Source organism: Canis lupus, chromosome 33, assembly GCF_003254725.2.
Source record: "Canis lupus dingo isolate Sandy chromosome 33, ASM325472v2, whole genome shotgun sequence".
In the NCBI taxonomy this organism is placed as follows: domain Eukaryota; kingdom Metazoa; phylum Chordata; class Mammalia; order Carnivora; family Canidae; genus Canis; species Canis lupus.
Genome location: NC_064275.1, coordinates 17,096,042 through 17,118,437, shown reverse-complemented (window position 1 = coordinate 17,118,437; position 22,396 = coordinate 17,096,042).

Below are 22,396 nucleotides of genomic sequence, written 5' to 3'. Positions count from 1 at the left end.
GACAAGTAAATGAGCAAAGACAAAGCAATAGAAAGATGCCTAAAATGAAAGACTTTTCTGTTTGGGCTCCACAATCAGCCCATTTGCCTTGGATTAAAGTCACTCTCTTTTCTATCGATTCATTGAGCCAGGATTTCTCTCTCCATACTAAAGTGAAAAAGAATGCAATTTAATTTTGTTATTTATCTGATGGTCTTTCAGGCAGGATACACTGGCCAGGGAGCTTTGTGGCCTTACCATTCTTGTGATGTCTTGGATTGTAAGGACTGGGGATACTGATGAAGTTTTGGAATTATGGGTGAGGTCCAGAGCCGACGACCAAGAAAAAATTCTTGAGATGTGTTTGGTGCAAAATGGTGGTTTTATTAAAACCTGGGGACAGGAACCATGGACAGTAAGAGCTGCTGCCCCAGGCCTGTGAGGGGTGGCTGATTAATGCCTGGCAGTTGGGAGGGGTTTGAGGATAGCGTACTGTCTAAGGAATTTTGGAAGCAAGGTTTACAGCACCTTGAGGGGGCTGGCTATTTTTGGGAAAAGGTCACTTATTACTGTCTAATAAAACCTGAGTCATGAGACCCTTCAGAAGAATATCGGTGGGCCATGTGCTTGGAGGATGATTGCCAACATGTATCTTGGGGGTTTAGAGATAAAGGGAAGTTTCTAAAGGAGTTTTTATATGTTAAAGTAGACTTACAGGATCCTAGGGGTCAGGGTAATATAGCCTTTGGCCCTTAACGAAGTATGAACATGGAGGCAGTTGAGTCTGTAAAGGACTGTCACTCTCCCTGTTTCAAGGACTTGTCAGTGTGCTTTGTCCTCCGCTCATCCGTCCTCTGTTCCCCCATCAATAACATCTTTGATGGCTTACTTCTTTTTAAGGCCTGGTTATTTGTTGGTCACAGGTGACTGTCATAAACAAAGACACCCTCCCCACCCACACCTAGGGCAAGGTGATCTGGTTTGTTCCCTTATTTCTGGTTTCCATACACCTCAGCATTTTGGGAATTTCTGTGAGCCTGATCCTGTAGCCCCCTTCCTATCTCTCCCTACCTAGGCCTGCCTGTCCCTTACTCATTTGCACACATTGGATTTTCCTATTATTTTTCATAACAAAAGCAAAATAACATAGTTTGGTATGATATGATTAATTTCAGAATGTAGAAATTTAGTTTGAGTTGAGAAATTTTCTAATTTAATAAGTAAAACTGCTCTGTCAAAACATGGATTAGGATTTATTTCTAATACCTTATAATTTGTCTGCTTTTCTACTACAATTCCTTTAAGGGAATTCAGGCCTCACAGATTTGTACAGCAATTTGAAAGACTAGAACTATTTCTTCTGCGATGCTTGCCAAGAAGAAAGGAAATGATTAAGTCAAAGTTTAGTGGTAACAAGTTTACTCGAATTGGAAAGTTCTAAACTATTCTGTATTTATCATTCATCCATCCAATAAATAGTAATTGAAAACCACTATATTCAAGTGACTGGGCTTCAGCAGTGCAAAATGGGGAAAAGCCTGCAGGAGAAGTGGCACCCCGATATTACTTGCTGAAATACTCATGATTCACCATGATATAAGTGACAATGGAATTCCTTCAAATGATTTTTACCCCAAGAAATTTTGCTGTTTCTCGCAAAATAGTGGTTGGAAATAACTCTCCGGATTAATTTTTAAAATAACTTTCTGGAATATCGGTTCTTATGTCACTGAAGATTCCCATCAGGAAATGCAATCTTTCTCCATACAGACACTATATTTAACTTGCAAATCTCCAGCCTTTGTGATTCATTATTCCTGCTCAATAATGTGAATTAATCTGATACAATTTCCGTGCTGTAGCAAGGGCCTCAATCAAGAATGTTACTATTAAACTGATAGGAACAGACTCATGAATGCATGTTCTGTGTCTCCAAAATATGCAGGCTCCAGTTTTTTTATTTATTTTTTTTAATTTTTTTTAATTTATTTTTATTTATTTATTTTTTTTAAGAAATACCAAAACAGGGCAGTCCCGGTGGGCTTAGCGGTTTAGCGCTGCCTTCAGCCCAGGGCGTGATCCTGGAGACCTGGGATCGAGTCCCATATTGGGCTCCCTGCATGGAGCCTGCTTCTCCCTCTGCCTGTGTCTCTGCCTCTGTGTGTGTGTGTGTCTCTCATGAATAAATAAATAATATCTTAAAAAAAAAAAAAAAAAAAGAAATACCAAAACATACTTGAAACTACTCTGCTAACTTGATAGCATTAATTTTCCTACGTTCTGCTTTGCGGTTGTATCTTTCACAGTATTTGTTTCCCTTGGTCAGTTTTGGCAATTTTCTTACCATGTTACACTACTACTAAAATCAATTAATTTCCAGTTGCTCAAGCAGTGGCCTTAATCAGTATGATTATTTTTTAAAAAGTCAGTTGTCTACCTTGTATGTGTCCTTCAATATTATTATTAAAGGCTACTATACAGAATAACAAGAGTAATTACAATTTAGCATATATGTGGTGTTTTTACTTCTTTGTAGAATCATAATCATATTTTCTTAGAGTTCAAGGAGACCCAAGCTCAATCTTCTCTCCAAAGCATGCTTTTTTCCCATGTGAAATAAAAATAATTTTTTTTTTTTTAGAAAGTAGGATAAGTTGGGTTTTCTTAAATAAAAGAAATGTGGTATCTTTACATCTGAGCTTCAGTCTGAAATTCATCTCACTATATTCTTTTTTTCTTTTTAATTTTATCTATTCATGAGAGACAGAGAGAGAGGCAGAGGCATAGGCAGAGGGAGAAGCTGGCTCCCTGTGGGGGGGGCCTGATGTGGGACTCGATCCCTCAACTGGGATCGCACCCTGAGCCAAAGGCAATGCTCCACCGCTGAGCCACCCAGGCGTCCCATCTCACTATATTCTTAATCATACCTAGTAGGATAAGTGAGGTCATATTTTATTATTCAAATCAAAAGCAGGTTAAACCTTGTATAGATCTGCTCTTCATGATAATAAGCTTCTCTCCTCCTTTGTAGTCATCTTCTTTGTGGTAATCCCAAAAGCCTAAAGGGTTTACACATATTCATCATAAGCATGTCAGGAAGCACTTCATCTTGAAGCTGGAGCGTGTCAAACCTGCTTCCATAAACTCACTCCACTGAGTCATGCTTTATGACCTAAAGTAAAGGTTATTTCCAAAGAAATTCTTCCCTCGCTGATGTTGCCCCAGCTGCTATGAAATGATGCTGGCTATGTGTGGGAGATAATTTGAGTTGGTCCTGTCTTCCTCCTGGCACTGATACTGCTGCCCTTAAAGCAGTTTGTTTCCATTCATTTCCAGGTATCAGCCTTGATGCCAAGATCTTCCTTGTTTTTTTTTTTTAATTTTATTTATATATTTATTCATGAGATACAGAGAGGCAGAGACATAGGCAGAGGGAGAACCAGGCTCCCTGCAAGGATCCCAATTTGGGATTCAATTCCCAGAACCCTGGGATCACAACCTGAGCCAAAGGCAGTTGCTCAACCACTGAGCCACCCAGGTGTCCCAATGCCAAGATCTTCTTCAGGGATGATTAGGATACCCTACCTTATTGTTCCCACAGAGCCGGTTGCATTCATTGTTTCTTGCCAACCTATTTGTCTTGTAATAGTTTCTCAAAGTACACATTAGAAGGAAAAAAATAATAACCCACCCTTCCTTGGGAGAGTTACACCCAGTGACTTTTACATGGCAAAATTGGCCTGGGTTCCAAGGAATTTGTTCCTTCAACACAACTGTGTGACTTAGAAATGTGCTAGGTCTGCCTGCCCAAGCATCCTCCCACTGCTAAAATATTGTAGCACGTGTTTGGATGTGTTAAGTAAATGTGTCATTGCTTGAATCTCTCAGCTTACTGTATCCTTGATGGAAGCTTAACTATTCATTCCACAGACTCATAACTAAGGTATCATAACCATAAATAAGCACAAAGAAGACAACCCATTGACCTGATAATAAATTCTTCAAACTGTAGGGCATGCATTCAGGAGGTACAATTTTGTGTCAGCTCAGGAAAAAAAGAAATCTTTAAAATCAGTGACAGTCATGAACACATAGTTTTCCTATGTAGCCCTGCATCCCTTTTCATAATAACAACTGCATGCTGTCAAGTCAACCTTGCATCACCCGAAATTCTTTAAACTAATTATTATAGGTTTATGAGAGTACAAATGATACCAGACTGCAGGTGCAGAAGCTGATTCTAGTACTGTCTGCCATCCATGAAACATTTATTCCCCACCTGACTCTAGGATATTCCCATGCCAGTATCTCTCGCTCGGATCCACTAAGGTAATTTTCTTTTTCGGGTTTTAATAACCTTGAGAAACTAAGAGGGTATATCAAGCAGTAGAAAGAAGGAAAGGAAAAAAAAAAAAGAAGGAAAGGAAAGAAAACAAACACTATGCTCTGCTGTGCTTTCTTATTTAACTCTGGAAAACAATGCAAAGAATTATTAATATTTTAAGATTTTATTTATTTATTCATGAGAGACACACACACAGAGAGAGGCAGAGACACAGGCAGAGGGAGGAGAAGCAAGCAGAGAAGCAGGCTCCATGCAAGGAGCCCGACGTGGAACTCAATCCTGGGACTCTAGGATCACACCCTGAGCCAAAGGCAGACACTCAACCACTGAGCCACCCAAGCGTCCCTGCAAAGAATTATTTACGGATGAGGACAGGCGGCTTGAAAAGTGATACCTATGATCATGTAGTTAGCCTGTTGCAGATCTTGGATTTGCACTGAATGTGACTCAAAACTCATCATGCTATTATATTACTGCTAGAGGTCTCTTTTAATACACTTTTTTGGATTAAAAATCCAAATTTATTTTATTTTATTTTATTTTATTTTATTTTATTGGTTTTATTTATTTATTTGAGAAGGAGGGACAGAGAGAGAGAGAGAGAGAGAGAGAGAGCAAGCATGGGGACAGAGAGGGGCAGAGGGAGAAGCAGACTCCCTGTTGAGGAGGGAGCCTGATGCAGGGCTCAATCCCAGCACCCTGGGATCATGAGCTGAGCTGAAGGCAGATGTTTAACCCACTGACCCATCCAGGCACCTCTCAAATTTTATTTTTAACCTGTATCATTTAAATCACAAAGATTTAGTATGAACACTATACTTGCTAAAACATTAGCAAATTATAATGCAATTTCAAATTAATGGGGTATTTTATTATTTGAAAGTTCTTTTAGGTACATTACCTCTTGCATTTCTCTTGACAGTATAAGATGGATATTCTTATGTCATCTCTCTTTTAAAAAATGGAAAAGTCAAGGTTTAGAGAAGTAACAGACTTGTGGGAGATGACAAGGTGATATTTGTACCAGAATGAACCTGAATCTTCTGGTTCCGAGTCCAGAATAGCTGCATTACTCTGCTGTGTTCAGAGTGTTTTATTGAGGAAACATCTGTATTTTTTCGTTCCTGGGGGCTGACGGTCAGGAGAAGGGCAGCAAAGAGTCTGCATGCTTTCTCAGTTATCTTTTCCCACAGTTTCCTTACACTAACAATTTCAATAGTTGTCCTTCCTCCATTTCCTTCCTTTCTCCACTGAGAGCTTTCTCATCCTGGAGATATGCTACTACTCCTCTCCCCTCTCTTGAGATTACCTTATTTACTAAGAAGTTCAAACACAATCAAACTGGTTGCATTGTGGATACAAGAACCTTGCTGCTACCTGGAGAGCTTAACTGTTGACAAAAACCAGTCCTGTGGCTGCCATCTCTGCCAAAGGGGAGAAGGCTCTCTGTTCACTTATCCACTCATATGGCAGCTCTTAATCTGCTTGGGGAACATTTTCTCTCAATTTCCTTGCAACTTTATTCATACCTGAATTCCTTTCCTTAGCAAGTAGGGACCTGAGGGTTTTGCTCTTCCCTGGCGTTCTGAAAATTTGCACTGAGCTTGATAATAATATAAAGTTTCACAGGGGAATGGATTGTAGGGCAAAGGGGAACCTGGAGGCAAGAATCTTGGGGGAAAATGAAGATGGGAGTCAAGCAGACCAAATACAGATTTTTTTTTTTCTAAAGAGCAAGAGGATGAGTCATGGGAGAAAACCAACTCTAAAGCCAAGAGGCCAGGTTCAAGGTGAGGAGAAAGACAAGGGCTAGCCTAGAAGTGCCTACAAAGAGCATGAGGAGTTTTATTAAGGTGCCCTGGATTGAAGATATTTTTTTGAAGTCCAGGAGCACCAGCTTTGTTCTAATCTTTTAATTCTTCACTTAAAAATCTCAGTTTCAAGTGGGATGAAGGGGAAGGCAGTTTCAAAAGCTTCAAGGCAGGTTGAATACTCCATTGAGAAATGGAAAATTATCTTGGTCTCAGTCAAGGCATATTCAGGGATATAGAAGAAGACTAGCAAGACTCATACTTAAAATATTAATTTCCATGATCCATGAACTAATATTTCAATGTTACAAGAGCAGTTTCCTATCTTCTTAGCCATTCTATTTCTTACTACTTAGTGCTTGAGTTCAAGTTTGACACTGAGCCTACCACTCATTCTTATTAATCATTTATTTTAATTTACCTCCCCTGACTTCTCCAGGCATCTGAGAATGCAGGTCCCATTCTAGAGACATACATAAACTTTGTTTCCACTCCTTCCCTCCCCCTCCCCTCCTTTTTTTCACTTAGAATTCTCAAGTCCAGAGCCTCAAAACTTCAATCAGTCCCAAAGTAATTCCCCTCCTTCCAAGATTTATGGGGACCTACTTTTTTCTTGGTACCCTTACCATGTTGTTTAAATAATTAACTATTAAACAACCCTATAAATATCAAATAACATGATGTAGATCATGTCATGAGGCATTATATGATTAATTTCCAAATGTCCGTCAAAAGCTATAATTTAGGAGAATGAGGTTAGAATGATGTTTTTAAGGAAAATATAGAGACCTATTTCCCTTTTGTAACTTGAGCAAATGTGAAATTACAGTATTTGGGGGCATGAAAGTCCATTATGTAACACTTGGTTTACTTATGTAAATAATTCAGTTTGTTATATTTAAGATATAATATATACTTGTCTTTTTGAAAAAAATATGGAGGCATGGAGTCTATTTACTCTTACCCCCTTATTTTTCTTTTTAAAAGAAGTTAGGAAGTAACAGTAATCAAAAGCTTAGAAAAAATTATCTGAATTTTTTTCTTTTTATCCCTAGGTCTTTATATGTCTAGTGACTAGTCAGTGGAAGCATAGAGACAGATCCTGGGGAAATTTCCTGGATGAATCACCGTTGAAGGGTGGGAAAGATTTACATAAGTGGAGCAGAAGTGGAGGGACAGTTCACCTTAGTCAGAAAGGTGTGCATATGAGCACAAACACAGTAATATGAAAGATTGTAACAGAGATTTTTGAGGCAGAGATGGGCAGAAGTACAAGGTTGAGGTGAGAAAGATCTTATTTTCTCCTTAAAAGTACCCTAATCTAGCTGAAAAGTAAATGTGATATATTTTTTCCTTTTAATAAATTCTGCCTCCAATGAAAACATTTTCATCAATTTATCCAACAAATATTTATAGAGTACCTTCCCTCATGTGACAAACATACAGGCTATATTCTCAACGAAGACAAGTACAAGGAAGTCATTTACACATAACTGTAATTAGCATATTTTATGAGCCAAAAATTTGAACACAGAACTGACCCCTGAAAATCCAGGGAAGATGGTTAGTAATTATAACAAGTGTATACTTATAGGCAAGAACAAGGCAGGTCCATTTTCCTTGGAGAGGAACAAAGCTGCAAAAGCCTTGCCCATAGGTGAGATTTGAAAGAACCCTAAGACTGACAATATGGCATAAGGAATAAGTTATGGGAATCATCTCCTCTTAAATTAAGAACATCATCATAGGATGCCAAGTAAAACACGAGCACCTGTCATATAATAGAAGAAATGTTTGTTGAATGAATGAGTAAATGAAGTGAAGTCATTAGGACAGGTGTCCTTGTTTGGCAATAAATATAATGCTTAATGGCACAATAAGCAAGCATCTGGTTCCTACGTATTATTTATCATTTTCAAAGGCAATTAAGAAAAAACACGACTCTAATAACTTAGAAAAAGAAATGAATACTAAGATTGCCCTCCTTTGAGTTTATTTTTTTTTTTATTTTTTTTCTCCTTTGAGTTTAAACAGTGTTAGTAGTTGGCAATAATCTATTTCTTAAACTTTGTGTAATTGCATTACACGTTTATTATATTACCCTGTATTCCTTATAAATCCTTTCTTAATAAATTAATTTAAAATAAGCTTTATGGAGATCCCTATGGGGTGGCTTCAGCGGTGTAGCATTTACCTTTGGCCTGGAGCGTGATCCTGGAGACCTGGGATCGAGTTCCACTTTGGGCTCCCTGCATGGAGCCTGCTTCTCCCTCTGCCTGTGTATCTGCCTCTCTCTCCTCTCTCTCTCTCTCTCTGTCTCTCTCTCTCTCATGAATAGATGAATAAAATCTTTTAAAAAATAAAATAAAATAAGCTTTATGAGTTAAAAAAAAAAACACGCACACACGAAAGACCAAAAACTCATTGCTTTGCCCCCTGCTTATCTATAGAGTTAAGGAAAGATTGTAGCTGAAGCTGAAGTTAAAGGGAGGTGAACAGACAAACATCTTCAACTCCTCTTATGCAGAGGGTCTAGGAGCATTATGGGGTCCATTCTGCTGGCATTTGGGAGGATTTTACTAACCAACTTATTTCTGTTTTTCTATCCATAGTAAGGTTTGTAAAACGTCTGAATATATGATAAAATACTTTCTTTAGAATGCCCTTTAGGACCAAGACACTAAAATGACTCCAGAAGATGTCATGGAGCCCCTTTAACTTGGTTTATATCTGCCATTGAATTTAGTATTGAAAAGCACAGGGTTTACACTAAGGAAATGTGCCTTTCTCAATGTTTAAGCAAGCCATTAGTAAACTGGGTCTGAATTCCAAGCCCAAGTTTCCTATAGGTTGATCAAAATTTGGTTGAGTCAGTGATCATCCATTAATCTGCTGGACGTTTCTCCAGGGAGGCTCCTGAGGAAGCTCTCAGCATTGTCTTCCAACCAAGTGAAAACTACTCCAGACCTAAAATGTTCTTTATCAATGGCAAATTTATCAGAATTTCAGTTCTGTGAGTGGGCTTCCTTCCAAGATTTCCCAGAAGTCACCCTGGAAGAAAAATATGGTACCTTAATTGGCTGCACTTATTTAAAATTAGGCATAAAAAGATACTTAAGTGTTATTTTGTATTCAAATTTATAACAGCGTAAGAAGTACTTTTAAAAATAGAATTTACCTAACATGATACTTAATGGTGAAAAACTAGAACTTCCCTGCTAAGATTGGGAACAAAGCAAGAATGTCCATTTCTTTTCACTATTGTACTGGAAGTCCTAGCTAATGCAATAGACATGTAAAGAAAACAGAACATATACAGATTAAGATGGAAGAAATAAACTGTCTTTGTTCACAGATAACATAATTATCTATGTAAAAAATCTGATAGAATTGACAAAAAAATCTGAAAAAGGAGTGATTATAGCAGAATTACAGGATTCAAGATTAATATATGAAAGTCAGTCATTTTTCTATATACCAGCAACAAACAAGTGAAATTTGAATTTCAAAACACAATCGTATTTATGTTATTACTTCCCCCCCAAAAAAATACCTAGGTATAAATGTAACAAAATATGTATAAGATCCATATGAGGGCAGCCCTGGTTGCTCAGCGGTTTAGCGTCGCCTTCAGCCCAGGGCGTGATCCTGGAGACCAGGGATCGAGTCCAATGTCAGGCTCCCTGCATGGAGCCTGCTTCTCCTCTGCCTGCTTCTCCTCCCTCTGCCTATGTCTTTGCCTCTCTCTCTCTGTGTCTTTCATATATAAATAAATAAAATCTTAAAAAAAATCTATATGAGGAGAACTACAAAAGTCTTATGAAAGAGTGTGAAGAAGAACTAAATGGAAAGCTATCCCATGGTCATGGATAGGGAGACTCATTATTGTCCAGATGGTATTTATTCTCTACTCAACATAATTCCAGTCAAAATTTCAACAAATTGGGACACCTGGGGGTTCAGCGGTTGAGTGTCTGCCTTTGGCTCACGGCATGATCCTGGGATCCTGGGATCAAGTCTGGCATCCGGCTCCCTGTGAGGAGACTGCTTCTCTCTCAGCCTATCTCTCTGCCTTCCTCTCTCTCTGTCTCTAATGAATAAATAAATAAAATCTTTTAAAAATTTTTTCAATAAACTATTTTGTGGGTATCAATGAACTGATTCAAAAGTTTATATTAATTGGCAAAAGAATAGCCAAGTATAGCCAACACAATATTGAAGAAAAACAAAGTCAGAAGACCAGCTCTATCCTCTTTAAGACTTGCTATAAAGCTACAGTAATCAATATAGTGTAGTATTGGTGAAAAAGAAGACAAATAGATCAATGGGACAGAATAGAGAGCCCAGAAATAGATCCCTAAAATATAGTCAGCTGATTTTTGACAAAGGAGCAAAGGCAAAACAGTGGAGCAAAGACAGTCTCTTCAACTATTCATGGTGGAAGAACTTTTATTACATTCACACGTAATAAAATGAATCTAAACGCTGACCTTATACCCTTCATAAAAAGTAACTCAAAATAGATCATAGTCCTAAATATAGAAAGTGCAAAACTGTCAACGTCCAAGAAGATAATGTAGGAGAAAAATACAGGTGAACTTGAGCATGATGACTTTTTTCCCCATTTTTAATAAGAAGTTTATTTAAACAACAAGACACTTCACTTGAAGGGAAAACATGTAGGATTCATTTCTTTTAGAGCAATTTACACCTACTTAAAGTCAGATTCGGGACGCCTGGGTGGCTCAGCGGTTGAGCCTCTGCCTTTAGCTCAGGGCGTGATCCCAGTCTGGGGATTGGGTCCCACATTGGGCTCCCTGCGAGGAGCCTGATTCTCCCTTTGTCTGTCTCTGCCTCTCTCTGTGTGTCTTTCATGAATAAATAAATAAAAAATCTTAAAAAAAAATAAAAAGGCAGATTGCCCTACATGTAACAACTGTATACAGAAAAAGTTATAAAATTGTCCTTGATTTTGCAACAATAAATGAAAACCATTAAAATTCTCCAATCAAACAAGACATGCAAGGACTTTTATGTTGTTCTTTTTTTGTTAAATTGTGACATAGAAAGACAGGAGCTGAATGCCAAGAATGGAAAAGGGGTATTTTCACAGGACCCCCTTTTCCCCATCTCATGTCCATTTGATGTCAATCAAAACATATCACTGACCATTTAGTTAAAAAAATACAATATGCTTGTGCACATACACAGTTATGTGCAATAAAGAAATTGGGAAGGGGAAAACGAAAGAATTGAGAAAACTCTACTATAGTAGTCAGGATGTGATAAAAGCAAATTATAGTTTTCTTTTTTTTTAAGATTTTATTTATTTATTCATAGGAGACTCAGAGAGAGAGAGGGAGGCAGAGGCAGAGGCAGAGGCAGAGGGAAAAGCAGGCTGAACCATCCTGCCCCAGTACCTTCAAATTAATATGATTGTGGTTCTCAGTCCTGACTCCCTCCTTGGGCTTTTGGTTGGCCATGGTGAGGGCCAGAGTCTCCTCAGCAGCCCCTTCACAAAAGAGGTACCAGGTCCACACTGAACGAGCACACAGCAGGACCAGGAGCAGCCAACGAGGGAGGCAGCTGGTGATGTCTCTTTAGATACAATACCAAAGACACAGTCTACTAAATAATTAATTGATAAGCTGGTCTTTACTAAAATTAAAAACTTTTGCTCTTCATGGGACACACAGTCAAGAGAATGAAAGGACAAGCCACAGATGGGGAGAAAATATTTGCAAAATACATATTTGATAAAGGACTGTTATCTAAAATATACAAAGAGAGGCGCCTGGGTGACTCAGTCACTAAACGTCTGCCTTCGGCTCAAGTCATGATTGCAGGATCCTGGGATCCAGCCCACAATGGGCTCCCTTCTCCGCAGGGAATCTGCTTCTCCCTCTCCTCTCCTGCTCCCCCTGCTTGTGCTCTCTCTATGTGTCAAATAAATAAAAAAATAAATAAAATCCTTAAAATAAAATAAAATAAAATAAAATATGCAAAGTACTCTTAAAACTCAAGAATAAGTATATGAATAACCTATTTTCCAAAAGACTGAAGACCTGAACAGACACCTCACCAAAGAAGGTATACTAGTGACAAATAAGCACCTGTATAAACAACAATGAGCTACTACTTCACGCTTATTAGAATGACCCAAACCCCAAATACTAACCCTACCAAATGCCGGGAAGATATGGAACAATAGGAACTCTCATTCATTTCTCATGAAAACATAAAATGGTACACTTTGGAAGACAATTTGGCAGTTTCTTGCAAAACTAAACATATTTTTAACTCTGCAATCTAGCAATCCCACTTCTTAGTATTTACCCAAAAGAGTTGAAAATGTATGTCCACAAAAAAACTTGCATGGGGATGATTTCAGCAGCTTTATTTACAATCGCCAGAACTTGAAAGTAACCATGACGTCCTTGGTGAATGGAAAAATAAACTGTGCTCCATCCAGCCAACGGACTATCGTGTAATGTTTAAAAAAAAGAAAAAAAAAAAAGCTATCAAGCCATGAAAAGAATATGAAAGAAACTTAAATACGTGTCACTAAGTAAAAGAAGCAGATCTGACAAGACAACATATTGGATGATTCCCACTATGGGACATTCTGGAAAAAACAAAATAATCAAGGACCAGTGATTGCCAGAGCCTACAGGGAGAGGGGTGGGAGAAGGATGAAGGGAATACACAGGGTTTTTAGAGTATAAAACTATTCTATATGCACTCTAATGGTAGATATATGTCATCATATATTTGTTGAAACTCATAAAATATATAACGCTAAGTGAACCTTAATATATAGTGTGAACTTTGGGTGAAAATGATGTATCAATGTGGGTACAAATGTACCACTCTGTGCAGGATGTTGATAGTGAAGGAGGCTGTACATGGGAGGAAAGCAAGGGATATATGGGATACCTCATACCATCTGCTCAATTTTTCTTTGAACCTAAAACCAAAGTCTATTTGAAAAAAACACACATGCACAACTCTAAAGTAAAAAAAAAAAAAAAGCCTATTAAAAATAGAATTAAAAATTAAAAATCTGCAGAACATGAAGTGTCTCTAAGAAATCCCCCAGTCTTTTCTTGTTTTGGCTGCCTCCCAAATAAACTCTTTCCTTGCTGCAAACCTGATGTCTCAATGATCGGATTTGCTGCACATTGGACAGAAGGACTCTGATTGGGTTATACTTTATTCTGGTCTCTTATTCCATGTGGTTGAGCAGGACTTAAAACAGCCAGTATGAGGGATCCCAGGGTGGCTCTGTTGTTCGAGCATCTGCCTTCAACTCGGGTCAGCATCCCAGGGCTCTGCTCAGGCTTCCTGCTCAGTGGGGAGCCTGCTTCTCCCTCTTCCCCTCTGCTTGTGCTTTCTCTATTTCTCTCTGTCAAATAAATAAATAAAATCTTTAAAACAAAAGAACTGCCAGTAGGAAGGGGGAAAAAAAAAGACTGAGTACACACAGTCCATCTGTACCTTTAAAAGACTTTGCTTTGTGAGTTTTCCAGAAAGCTTTCTGAAGGGTGCTGGGCATCTCCTGTATGGAGAGCAGAGAACAAATCTGGTGCTGACCAGAAGGGCCCTATCTCCTTTTTTGGTGAATAAAACCAGAAAATGCTGAAGAGGCCATTGAAAGAGTATTCTTATACTTCCTAGTCTCCATTCATGTCCTCACTCACACAGGTTCTCTGAGAGGCGTTATGTGAAAATGCTGTCTGGATACTGGAAATATAGGAGTGGACAAAGCAGGGAAGGTTCATATTCCAGTAGAGGAAACAGCAAATGCCAATGAAGGCCCTGAGTTGAGAATGCAGATGCATGGAAACAGCCAAAGCTACCTGTGTCGAACCCTAGTGAATCTGGGAGGCTCTGTGGGAATGGTCAGGCAGGAGGAGGAGCCCAGGGAACCTGGAGGGGCCAGCAGCAGAGCAGAGGTCTAGTTCACATTTTATTCTGTTCACATGTTTCCTACTGATCTGATTTCTGCTTCCTACCATTGATGCCTGTGTGTTGACCTCAATGCAGATGGAGATCCTGTGGCTACCAGGGGGGAGGCCTGACTGGTACCATTGCCCATCAGAAAAGTTTATTAGATTAAAAAGAGAGAGGAGTGGAAGATACAATTGAGCTTTGTTTCCTGAGCCACAGAGCTGGCACCAGATTCTGTTGAACGAAGCACAAACCAAAGCCTTGTTTCCCAGTTGGTGCTGCCCACCAAGGCCTCTTCATGGAAAAAAGTTCTGGAGGAAGGCAGTTAGATTCATTTTTATCCTAACAAGTATGTGCTTTGGAAGTGGGAGGCATATTGGAGAGCTTTGTTTAGCTGCCTCTTGAATAGTTTTCCAAATAAGGAGTTGTGACATTTAGCTCCCTAGGGATTCCTATTTCATCCTTTACTTCCAGGGTGACTGAAATTCTGTGTTCCTTTCACACTGTCATTCCTCTCTCCTGCTCAGGCTTTCTGTCCTGGCTAACTTTTTCAATTATTTCCAGTCTCAGAGTCATTCTCATCAGAAAGACTTCTTAGAACCATCAGAGGCTGACATCAATTGGGCTTTTTTTTTTTTTTTTTAAATCTCATAGAGGCTTTTGTGTACAGAAAACAATACTTACAGTAGCCTGTGTTATCACTGATATTCAATAGTCTACAGTTATAAATTTAAAATGTACTTTTTCTAAACCTTTAAATTGCAAAATTCTAGTAAATTAAGAATTTTTAGTTTGAAATCAAATGCAGTTTGTACTTATTGTTAGGTTAGCTTATATATTTGACAAGTGAAATTTGCATAATCCTTTAGATACAACGTATAAAATTATTTTATATTTTGAATCTGTATAATTCAACAAATGAATATATAAACCTGATAATTTGAATATTCCTATATATTTAAGCACATTTACAGACTTGGTTACTTTCATTCCCATGAATATTACAGCTACTGTCATATTTCATATAATGGATTTCCCCAAGAATCCCAAGCACTTAAGAAAACAGACATACAAACCCCATAAACAAACCTTCCTAAACATATAAGCAACTTTAATAAAGCTCAAAAGAAAACATATACATTTACCTATGACTCTCTTAAGCATCATAAAAACTAAATTCACCTAAGTAGTCTTGAGAAAGACAACCAAAGCTGGAGGTATAACAATCCCAGAGCTCAAAATCTACAACAGAGTTGTGGTAATCAAAACAGTAAGGTACTGGCACAAAAATAAACACATAGATCAATGGAACAGAATAAAGAACAGAATAAAACTTGTGCATTGTTGGTGGGAATGGAGACTTGTGCAACTATTGTGGGTTAGAGATTCCTTAAAAAATTAAAAATGGAAATACCATATGAAAAAAAAAAAGAAATACCATATGATCCAATAAATCCACTATTGGGTATTTCCCCAAAGAAAGCAAAAACACTAATTTGACAACATATATGCACTTCTACATTAATTGCATCATTATTTACAATAGCCAAGATATGGATTATCTATCCATACAAGAATGAATGACGAGGATATGGTATTTATATACAGTGGAATATTACTTAGCCACAAAAAAGAAAGAGATCTTTCCTAAACAACAACATGGATGGGCCTAGCGGGTATTATGCTAAGTGGAACAATTCAGACAGAGGAAGACAAATAGCATATGATTTCACTTATCTGTACAATCTAAGAAACAGAACAAATGGGGGCACCTGGTTGGCTCAATCAGTTAAGTGTCTGACTCTGTTTGACTCTGTGTCTCATGAATACATAAATACAATCTTAAGAAAAAGAAGAGGTACAAATTTCCATTTACCAAGTAAACAGGTCAGAAAGATGGAAAAGTACAGCATAGGGAATATAGTCAATAATATTGCAATAACATAATAGTGGCAGATGGTGACTACACTTATGATCATAGGGAGCATTGAGTAATGCACAGACTTGTCAAATCAACTTGTTGCATACTTGACACCAAAACGATGGTGTATCAATTATACCTCAGTAATAATTTTTATTTTTTAATTTTTAAAAAAGATTTTACTTATTAATCATGAGAGACACAGGGAGAGAGGCAGAGACACATGGAGAGGGAGAAACAGGCTCCATGCAGGGAGCCCGATGTGGGACTCGATCCCTGGACTCCAGGATCACGTCCTGGGCCAAAGGCAGCCGCTCAACCACTGAACCACCCAGGGTCCCAATAATAATTTTTAAAATGAATTTTAAAACCCCCTAAACTCATAAATTTAGAAAATCAGATTATATTAAGTATTAAACTGCAAATGGGCAAAAATGGGTAACCCTCCCAAATATTTCAGTTAAAATACTTTGTTAACTGTGTTAGTTTCTCTTAAATGTCTTTAATATAAAGAATGCACAAAGCAGTAAAATTATTTTTAAACTTGCTATCTTTGCATAAAAATAAATTTATACCAAAAAAAAGCACCATATCTATTATTTATCATCTCTTTCTCAGGTTGTCAAAGTTATTTAATCAACAGTGGAACAAGACCATTATTTCAGACCCAGTACAGTAACTGAGATTACACACTTGGAGTCTGTCAGAAATTTGACACCAATGCCAAGGACTTGGGGTTCTGTGTCATTGATCAAGGATTTGTAAAACCTGGAAGATGTTAACCAATACAAAGCACACCCCAAAAAGAGTCAGTTTGGGTGTAGAGAGTAAGGCCTTGTTTAAGGGTTCTTCTATGTCACTGGAGAACCTACTGGTATGTCAATTTGGTGAATCACATAAGTCTTTGCCTTCTTCCCAGTTTCATCCTTACCCAAACTTTTATCATATTTGCTTACAATCTTTTATCTCTTGATTTGGATAGATAAATACTGTAACATATACTCAGATTTCAATCTCTCTGCCTCTTGATTGGAGCGAGATTGTATATTCTATTGTATCAGCGATCACCATTATTTCAGCTGCGCAAGGCAGCAAGAGAGGCCACAAATGGAGTAAAGTTTAGTGAAACCACAAGTATAGCTTCCCGGGGCCACCATAACAAAGTATCACAACCTGGGTTGCTTTTTGTGTCCCAAAGGCTAGAAGTCCCAAATCAAGGTGTCAGCAGAGCCATACTCTCTCTTCCTGGCGATTCCTCCCACGCCTCTTCCTGGCTTCTGGTAATTTCCTCGCTATCTCTGGCATTCCCCGACTTGTAGGTGCATCACTCCATGTTCATGTGGCCTTTTCCCCTGTGTCTCTAGATCTCCACATGGCATTCTTTTTATAAAGATACCAGTCATTGGGTGAGAGGCCCAGCCTGCTCCAGCATGAGCCCATCTTAACTAATTATATCTGCAATGACTTAGTCTCCAAATAAGTTTAGGTTATGAGGAATCAGGGATTAGGACTTCAATATTTCTTTTTCAAGGACACAATGCAATCCATAAGCCCTAGAAGAATCAATATATTGAGGATCCTGGTCATATTAAGCAGAATACCTCAACTTTGGCACTATTGACAGTCGGGACTGGATAATGTTTTGCTGCGGAGGGCTGTCTTGTGCACTGTAGAATGTCTAGCTGCATCTCTGGCTTCTCCTTCTAGATGCCAAAGGCATCTTCTTAGCATCCAGCTATGACAACCATCCATGTCTCCAGACTTTTCCAAGTGTCTCCTGGGGTTGGGGTTGGGGGTCGAAATTGTCTTCCACTGAGAACAACAGATAAAGAATAAAGAAAACCACAGACAGGGATGCCTCGGTGGCTCAGTGGTTAAGCATCTGCCTTCAGCTCAGGGCATGATCCTGATGTCCTGGGATCAAGTCCCGCATCAGGCTTCCCATAAGAACCTGCTTCTCCTTCTGCCTCTGTCTCTGCCCTCTCTCTCTCTCTCTCTCTCTCTCTGTCTCTCTCTCTATCTCTGTGTCTCTCATGAATAAATACATAAAATCTTTAAAAAAGACAAGAAAACTACAAAGTTTAGCTGGAGTTGGGGTACCTGAGGAAGTAAATGGGAAAAAATAGGGTGTGGCCTACAGCAGTAGGAGGTGTGAAAATGGGGTCATGAATGAGTAGCAGTGTCTGTAAGAAACAAGATTAGGACATGAACATAGGAGTGAGTGCCTGAAGGGCGCTGGGGGGCTCAGTCAGTTGAGCATCTGACTCTTGGTTTCAGCTCAGGTAGTGGGATGGAGCCCCACTTCCAGCTCCATGGTCCCCAGGGAGACTCTTGAGACTCTTGAGACGCTTGAGACTCTCTCCCTCTCCCTCTGCCCCTCCCCTCCTCTAAAATAAATAAATAAATAAATCTTAAAAAAAAATGAGTAAGTGCCTGAGGTAGGATAAAGACTGGGGCTCGTTTAGTGGAGGAGAAGAGGGATGGGAATTGAAAAGAACTGTCTATGTACATATAACCAATAATTATGACCGAAGTCATTTTGGAGACAGTAACAGTTAGCCAGGGACTAAGGTTGTCAAGGGATAAGGAGAAGGACCTGGGGAGGTAGATGACTCTAAGAAAGAGGACGGGTTAGTAAATTATTTGACCATTTGAGATTCAAAGAAAGGGCTTTATATGGAATCAGGAAGGAAAATGGCCTCAAAGTGTCAGGGAGACAAAAAACACATCTCCCCACACCATTCCCAGGTCCAGCAAAACCCACTGCAGGGGGTTCTGGGGGACTCTGTTCTCGATGGGGCATGGGGTTCAGTTAGTGCAAAAGATGAAAGGAAACATTTAGGAAACTGGTTGAAATAGATAAAGGGGATTAAGAGGTACAAACTTCCAGCTTTTTCCTTTTTGTCCTTCAAAGATTTTATTTATTTATTTGAGAGAGAGAGAGAGAGGGCGCCTTGGAGACTCCGTGGCTGAGTGCCTGCCTTCGGCCCAGGGTGAGATCTGGAGTCCTGGGACTGGGTCCTGCATGGGGCCCCTCGCAGGGAGCCTGCCTCTCCCTCTGCCTGTGTCTCTGCCTCTCTCTGTGTGTCTCTCATGAATAAATAAATAAATAAAATCTTTAAAAAGAGAGAGAGAGAAAGAGAGAGAGCACAAGCAGGGGAGGGGGCAGAGGGACATGGAGCAGCAGACTCCCTGATGAGTGGGGAGCCCGATGTGGGGCTCCATCCCAGGACTCTGGGATCCTGATCTGAGCTGAAGACAGACACTTAACTGACTGAGCCACCCAGGTGCCCCTAAACTTCCAGTTATAAAATCAGAAAGTCACAGAGGTGAAAAGGACAGCATAAAGAATATAGTCAATAACATTGACATAAGGTGATAGGGTGACTACACTTACCTTGGTGAGCATTGAGAAATATATAGAATTGTTGAATCAATATGTTGTGCCCCTGAAACTAATATAAAATGGTATATAGATTATACTCCAATCAGTCCATTAATGCAAAAAATAGAAAGAGTTCCAGGGAACAGAGGTGAAGGATTCCTGGAGCTGGGGATCGGTGGGAGGCAGGGTCAGGAAAGGGGAGCTCAGTGCCTAGAGGAATGAGCACTTTCCTAGGAGTCACTCCTGGGCTTCTTGCAGTGATTGACATAAACAGGGGTAAAGATATGCCAGGCAATGGTGACAAAGATGTGGTTTGAGAAATCGAGGGGGGCAAGGTCTTGTGAGGAGTGTGCAAAAGTTTGAGACTCCCTCTTGATCTCCAAGGTTGGGTTTTCAGTATCGTTTTTCATAATCTGACTGACAGTTCTCAGAAAAGCTGCTGCTTTCCTGGGAGGTGGTTTCTATTGAAAGATAGAGGAAAAAAAAAAAAAAAAGAGCTTGGACTTTAGAACCTGCTCACCTGGGTTTGTACCGCAGGTCTGCTACTAAGGAAGAGGGGTGACATTTGTCTTTGTCATTAATCTCAGCCACCATATGTTTATCTGTCAATATTAACCCCCCAGAAAGTGACTGTGTCTGTAGAATCACTGGGCCCCAGGAGGCTCTCAACACATTATCTGAAATTTCCTGCGGGTAAGGATAGCTGTGTGGGTCAAATATTGACAGGCACACTTGGATTTTTAACCAAAATATTACCAAAATACATGCTAAAATGTCTACTGAGTTTTACAGATATTAAGTACTCAGTCATGATTTAATTCAATGCTTTTCACATTTTCAATTAACCCACAAGAAGAAAGACATCTGCTGTGACCCAGAAATTCAGGCTCCTGAGCCTCCCAGGAATCAATAGTTGTGCCTTTACATGTAATACATTCAACAATTTCCCTTTTCCACCTATTGTTTCAAATAGAAACAAAAAACAAAAAACAAACAAACAAACAAAAAACAAATAGAAACAGCGTAAGTTCATTTCATGATCCCAAATTTGAAGCAACTTTAATGTATTCTACAAACATTTACTGAGCACCTCCTATGTGCCCCGGGTTCTGAGGGCCACAAGGGATACTTAGGAAAAAATAAGACATAGATTTTGTTCTCAGGACACTGAAGGAAAAAATTAAGTGCTATATTAAGCACTAAAATATAAATCTGTAAACGTACCATGGGATCTTAACCTGGAAAATCTGAGAACATTCTTCCAGAGGAGTAAACTGTACCTTGAAGGGGAGAGCAGGATTTGTTTAGACAAGGAAAATATACTGTGGGGGTGTATATTCTGTTCCAAATGGTTGTTTTTTAGAGAAAGCCATATTACAGGGCTTGGGGTTATGTAAACAGCACTTCACCACTTTTCCAAGTCTTGGAATTGTGGAAGAAATCTTTTGTTTATGTAGAATTAGCTTGCTCTTGGCTAACTAATCATAGCCCCACCAGCAATCTTCCAAAGGGAAGCACAGGAGACAGTAGACTTGACCAACGAAATGATAAATTAAAGAACATTCTGGAAATATACCGTAGGATATGCCAGGAGAGGCACCCACTGAGCCCGTGAGACCTACTCTGCTTGGCCAGCTTCGCTCATCATTTTGACGATGCTGGAGCCTGTGGGGAAGTCTGCTTCTCTACAAACGTGGAAAGCATCAGATGAATCCACCTCAGGGATGTGACTGCACGGATGTAAAACCCTGACAGGTATTCCTAAATCTATTTGCCAGTTATGGTCAACATTGGCTTCCTCTGGCCCTGGAAACTAATCTTCCTGTTTGGATCTAACTGTATTATTTTTAAGCCAATCAGAGATCATGGAAAAATGAGGTGAGTAAAATCTGGGGATTTTTGAGGAGTGATTCCAGAAACTATCATCAGAAATATGTAAATCAGAGAAAATAAAAGCATAACCAATTTTAAAAGACTCCCAATTCCAGTCCCTGAACCCGGTCCTCCTGACTAGTCAACCACTAAACCACCACTCCAATTGCCAGAGGCCCATGATTTCATAAGTCATGCCCCTTGCATTCCTGAACAATGCCAATAATCAGTTCAAGTTTTTACTTTTTCTGGGGACTCCTGGGTGGCTCAGTGGTTGAGCACCTGCCTTTGGCCAAGGGTGTGATCGAGTCCCGGGATCGAGTCCCACGTTGGGCTCCCTGCATGGGGCCTGCTTCTCCCTCTGCTTGTGTCTCTGCCTCTCTGTGTGTATCTCTCATGAATAAATAAATAAATAAAATCTATAAAAAAGAAAAGCAAGTTTTTACTTTTTCTGAACTTGTTCTGGCTCTGTTTTCGGGATCAAAGTGTTACTTTCCTAGGGCTACCATAACAAATTACCACAGATCTGGTGGTTTAAAACAACAGAGACTTCTTCTTTCCCAGTTCTAGAAGCTAGAAGTCCAAAATCAAGGTTGGCCACGTGGCTCACTCCTTCTGACGTCTCTCTGGGCAATCAGTTCTTTACCTTGTCTAGTTTTTGGCGGCTCCAGCCATTCTGGATTAAGGCATGGACCTCATTCTCCCACAAAAGAGTCAAGTGAACTATTTAGTAACACCAAAGGCTGAAATGCCGCGGTGGTGCCTTTGCATAGGGTTGTTGTGCCTGGCAAAATAGCAATGTACTCAATAAGCACTAGCTGTTTTTATTATCATTATTTTATAGTACTTTGAAATTTTCATTGTATAACCAGATGCATCTGATATAATCCTCATAATCTTGCAGTCAGAAAGGTGTTATGCCAGGAAATGCAAACTTGGCAATCGTTACCCGGTATTACCACCATATTATTTTAAGGATTAATTTTTATTTGCCCTTCTTCTTCCCCAAAGTGATTTGAAACACTTTCAAAATACATATACTTAAAAAGTAGTAAATTGGGAAAATCAGAACCGAGTCAGAGGTGAGCTCTCACATCAACCATGATGGTAAGTTCAATTCCATTAACTGGCTG